The 6190-nt window shown below is 35.1% G+C and overlaps 1 non-coding gene across 1 annotated transcript; it reads left to right on the top strand.

Annotated features, from left to right (window-relative positions):
• Positions 1 to 2102: 2102 nt before the first annotated feature.
• Positions 2103 to 2209, top strand: LOC141710173 (small nucleolar RNA R71). Its single transcript, XR_012570706.1, has one exon. It is a non-coding gene; the product is annotated as a small nucleolar RNA R71 (small nucleolar RNA).
• Positions 2210 to 6190: the final 3981 nt, after the last annotated feature.

Genomic DNA, 6190 nt, shown 5'->3' with positions numbered 1-6190 from the left:
AATTATATAGTCCTGTTCGATGTTTTCGATAATTGTAGGTTACGTTCCCGTATTTTCGGAATTAATTTCCCGAAAATTGGCCAGCGTCTCCTTTATTTATCGGTCTACCCGTCGAAACCATTCGATGTCAACAATCAATCTAATTCGTAATCCCAACCACCGGTACGACTTATAATAATATCCTTTTTTTATTTTGAAATTTATTTTATAATCTAATTTTATTTATTTATAATTAAGGACTCATAATTAATCATCATCGTCCACCGTCGACTCGCCATGGCTTATCGTCGACGGCGGTAAAATTCGCGGGTACCCGATTTATTCGGGTTTCCGACGCGAACCCCACCGATTAAAATAATTTTCCCGCACGAAAATGAATTTTATTTCATGAATATTAATCAAAAATTTCCTGCAGAAAATGTAAAAATCCCAAATTAATATTCGCACAATAGCAACCGGAACACGACCGGAAAATAGGTCTGAAAAACAGGAAAATCAGGCGGTAACACAAGGCAGCAACACACTGAAACCATAATACACACAAAGCACAAACACACACACACACACACGTATATACACACATATACATACATAAACATGCCAGAAAAATAGGAGCAAGGCGGCAATTACCACCGGGAAAAAAATGGAACAAGGCAGCGACAACTCATAGACTGGGAAGAAAAAAGGTAAAGGGAAGAAGAGGGAGAGAGATAAGGGAGAGAAATAGATCGAGAGAGAAAGAGATTGCAGAGAGAGATTGGTGTGAGCGAGAGAGAATCATAGAGAGACTGCGACGACAACGAACAGAGGGTGGGGGTTAGGTTTTGTTAATTTTTTTTTCTTTTTTTGTTTATGTTTATCCTTTTCTGTACAACCTGATTCGTTCCGTGTTTCCCGATTTAATGATATAATTTGCGAATAACGGCAAATCAAAATACTTTCCAATTAATTTTAAAATTTCTAAAATAATCAAAAAAGTAATTAAATAAAATTTTTATAATTTTTAAAGCATTTTTGGAACACAACTCGTACCCGTATTTTAACAGTTAAACGAATCAACGCGCAAGTAAATTTGATCAGAACAATTCCCAAAATAATTTTAAAATTCTCAGAATATTCAAGAGTTAATAAAATAAAATTTTCATGATTTTTGAAGCATTCTGGAATTAAATACTGATTTTACAATTAAATGCAATTGGATAATCATTTAGAGATAAATAATCAATAAAATATAGATTTCTAAATTTTATTAACTTCTAAAAATAATAAATAAAATTATAAAGCAACAAAAATATTTTAGAAATAATTTTAGCATTTATGAGAATAAATATTCAATAAAATCACTTTAAAAACAAAATAAATACATACATCTCAATAATTAATTATCAAAATTGAGCTTCCTATAAAACACTTTGTACGAAGATAAGGTAATAACACCTCGCCTTACGAGAATACAGGTTTTATCGATCTATAAAATGATTAGCGTATCGAAAATTTTACGCCGAGACTCATACGGGTCAAACCGTACCCCAGATCAAAAAAGTCAAAAAACGGAAAGTCTTCAGAATTATCAGATTAGGTTTAGGAGTTTTCTGAAGATTTTCGGGTTGTAAAAACGCAAAAACGGTTGAAGTTGGACGATTTCCAATTTTTAAATAATAATTTTATAATTACTCAAAATAATAATTATTAAATCTATAAATCCTTATAAAATCACATAACAATCCAAAAATTCCCAGAAAATACCAAAATTATCTATATTTTATTCTGGATAATTAAAAATTAAAATATCCTAATTTTATCATATATAAACACCCACATATTAATACAATCAACATATAATTCACCAAAATTCACGTAATAATATAATAACAGTTTATTGATAAAAATAATTACATGCGATATCCCGGATATTACATTTTTGCTACCTTGCCTTGTAACATTCTTTGCGTAGGATTCTGGTATTCATTAGCTGCCATGAGCTCAATCAACTCATAAGCTTCATTATAGCTTTTGGCCTATAAGGCTCCATCAGACGCTGCATCGAGCATAACTGAGCGCCCAAACCATTGTAGAAACAGTTTATAATCATCCAATCAGGCATGCCATAGTGTGGGCACTTCCTTAGCATCTCCTTATATTGATCCCAAGCCTCACACAAAGATTCTCTAGTTTGCTGAGCAAACTGAGTAAGAGCATTCCTGATTGTAGCAGTCTTCGCCATAAGAAAGAATTTAGTGAGAAACTTTTGAGAAAGATCCTCCCATTTGGTGATAAACCCTGGTGGTAAAGAATGTAACCATCACTTTCCTTTATCCCTCAGAGAGAATGGGAAGAGTCGCAGCTTGATGGCATCTTCAGTCACCCCATTGAACTTGAAAGTGTCGCATATCTCGATGAAATCACTGATGTGCATGTTGGGGTCTTCTGTAGGAGAACCCCCAAACTGAACTGAGTTTTATATCACCTGAATCTTGCTCAACTTGATCTCAAAAGTGTTAGCCGAGATGGCTGGTCTGTTGATGCTCGACTGAATATCATCGATCTTAGGCTGAGAATAGTTCATCAAAGCCTTAGGATTTTCTGCTTGATCTCCCATCACTACTAGAGCTGGTTCCTCGGCTTTCTCTTCTTCTTCTACTTTCTCTTCGTCCTCAAAAACTTCCCTTCAAATCACTATAACTTCTTCCTCGGCTTGATCTAGATTTCTCTTACGAGCCCGCGAACGCGTATGCATACACGCTTGCTAGAGTACCTGAAATACGACAAGGAAAATAGTAGGCAAGTAACAATGTCCGAGTCAATGAACTTTAACGATCACTGATGATAAACACATAAACTAAAAGTTAACACCGTGTCCCCGGCAGCGGCGCCAAAAACTTGTTAGTCGCTACATATGTGCTAAAATTCATGCAAGTATACGCGTTCACAAGTATTATAAGATATAAATCAGATTTGTTCCCACAGAGACTGGTTTAGGTTAACTTTGTGATTTATGCACTTATGCAACAATGATATGGCTATTATTCAATGCAAAGACGAATAACAAATTGGATTTTGATTTTACTACGATTAACTATTGAGAATTATACTACAGAACATTAACTAAAGAGATTAAGGAAAGTTGAATAATATATGACACAAACATTGGATTCTAACTTCATTAAGTACTTCATTCAATAGCCTTTTCGTTCTCAACCTTAGCATGTAATGGTAATGACACTAATCAGATAACACGAAACTGATAATCGCCAACTTTCATTATACGAATACCATACTACCAGACATCCACAAAAGAGATAGAAGCTGAATAGACACCAATTATATTGAGACCCTATATGTCTATAGAATTTGACAATATAATGGTTTAATGCACAAGTTATCTATCGTGATTACATAGGGCAAGTAAGATGATTAAAATTACCTACGAATCATGCATAACAATAACACATGAACCTATGCTAGCATGACAAGTTCTAAATCCTTAAATTCACTGTCGCTTCATTAAGAATTAACACGCTATCTTATAAGTTCGCGATGCTCATAAGACGAATAAGCACAACCACTACTAGGTTATCATACAATCACCACACACTAAGGCATCGAAACAAATAAACTAAAGAAATCCATAAATAAATCCGCTAGAACCCCACGATAACGATTAGCCCATAATCGGACTCATCATCAACGTGGGTTACGATGAAAGCATGGTATAATAAATGTAGTCTTTATAAACAATTAATAAACATAGTACAAAATCGAGAGTATCAGGTTCAACAAAACAAGAAATGAGCATCCAATATTACAACTTAGAACAAAGATTCACAAGAATAATCTAGATCTTCTTCGCCTTCGTTGAATTGTGTTATAGGTCTTCTTGTCATCTTCTCATTAAGCTCCGTTACGTCTCTCTCTACGAAAAACGTCTTTATTTATGTATATATATATGCTGTTGAATTGACCAGGGCTTCAAACTCTCAAAATTCCAATAGAAACAGAATTCTGCTACCCCAACCTGGCGCCGCCGCACGCTTGACCAGCACGGGCGTGCTGAGTTTCTGCTCATTGGGCGCGGCCGTGCGCTATTTCAGCACGAGCGCGCCGTCCTTCTGAATAAAATTCTGATTTCTTTTTTCTCCTTGCTGATTTAAGCCGGTCTTTTCATAAGCCTTTATTCCAACACCATCCAAACACCAAGTTAGCACTACAACCATGCTAATTTACCTGATTACCTGGAAAATGCCTGCAATGCAAAAACACTATAAAAACACGTAAAAATACCAACAACTTGAGTACAAATACACCAATTCAAAATTTTACAGAGCACTATAAAGTGTCATAAATGCCACTCAACACGAAATACTATTTCCTTCAAAGATATGTGAACCAACGTGTCTAGTAAAAATCTTTCATTAATAGGCAAAAATTGAGCTGATTTGGTTAGTCTGTCCACTATAACCAAAATAGCATCGTGGTTCGCTTTCATCCTTGGTAATCCGACTATAAATTCCATAGCAATGTGCTCCCACTTCCACTCTGGAATTTCTAACGGTTACAATAATCCACTTGGTCGTGAATGCCCCGCCTTAACTCTTTGACACGTATAACATTTGCTAACCCATTCCACAACTTCTCTTTTCATATCAGGCCACCAATTATTCTCTTTTAAATATTTTTATATCTTGGTACTATCTAGAAGGATTGAATACCTTGAATTGTGAGCTTCCTGTAGAATTCATTCTTCAACTCTGTCATGGTGGAATCCAAATTCTGGAAGAAAATCCGAGAATACATTGGTCATCTTTCCGAGTGCATAACTCATCTCCTACCAAACGATTGATATCCTGATCCTATATTTCCTCTTAACATTTCTTTATCTTCTCTAATAATTCTGGCTGAAAAGTCATACTATACATCTTTGCTTCATTAGGTTTGCAGATCCTGATCTCCAATTCCAACTTCTGAAACTCCTTATATAACTCCTCTGGTACTGTTAACACATTCAATATTTCCTTTCTGCTTAATGCATCTTCCACTACATTTGTGTTTCCTGGGTGATAATTAATCGTGCAGTCATAGTCCTTGATCAACTCCAACCATCTTCGTTGCCTCATATTAAGTTTCTTTGGCATGAATATGTATATTAAACTCTTATGGTCCGTATAAATCTTGCATCTTTCTCCATATAGATAATGTCTCCAAATCTTCAAGGCGAATACTATTGCTGCTAGTTCCAAGTCATGAGTTGCATACTGTTAGGAATATGTGTATTAGTTTGATGATAAGTTAAACAAAACACTTAAGTAGAAACCTAGTGTTTGTAGCCTCAACGAATAAGACCATCTTGGCTATCCGTTGAAGGAGTAGCTTTACTTAGCAATAAGTTTAGTATTGTAGCACATTTCATTTTCTGGATTCAAGTTGTAATTCTTAGATGTTGTAGAAAAGTATCAGTCATGTTGACTACTAGTGGATATGCAAATAGGAGGGCTAATTGTAAATATTTCATGCCTTGTAATTTTGTATAAATGAAGAAGTATCAACTGATATTGAAGACCTTCAAAGGATAAGAAACAAAGCTTCAACGGATGTCTCTAATGCTTCAACGGATAATATCCATCAACGGATAAGTGCTTCAACGGATAAAGACTTCAACTGATAATGCATCAACGAATAAAGCTTCAACGGATAAAGCCTCAACGGATAAGGCATCAACGGATGAAAGCTTCAACGGATGCTTAGTTCATTAGCAGTTGATAGTGACAATTCATAAGCTGACAGAGGCACATGGGTTGATAGAGACAAACTGGAATGTGGAAGCCTCTAGGAGGAATCAAGAAAATACAGCATTTCCATTCTGGTGCAAACAAGGAAGTATTCAAAGATCAACAACTAAGCCTAAATTGCATTGGAAAGAGATATGAAGAAGAAACATGTGAAGAGCCTTTTTAATTGTATTTTACAGTTTTGTCTTCACTTGAAAACTTGGTGATATATAAACCAAGTAGCAGCTAGTAATTAGATGTGAATTTTCAAGAGTTGTTTAGAAAAATCCAGAGAGAAAATCATCTAGTTTGTACTAGGAAGCAACTGTGATTTAATTCTTTGAATCACAGATTTTCTGAAATAACACATCTCTGGTGGAACAACAAATCCACCAGAAAAGTTTTTAAGTTCTCTGTGTTCTTTA

This window comes from Apium graveolens, chromosome 2 (assembly GCF_009905375.1).
Source record: "Apium graveolens cultivar Ventura chromosome 2, ASM990537v1, whole genome shotgun sequence".
NCBI classification, from domain to species: Eukaryota; Viridiplantae; Streptophyta; class Magnoliopsida; order Apiales; family Apiaceae; genus Apium; species Apium graveolens.
The sequence above is the reverse complement of the archived record's forward strand: the minus strand, read 5'-3'. Positions and strand labels throughout refer to the sequence as shown.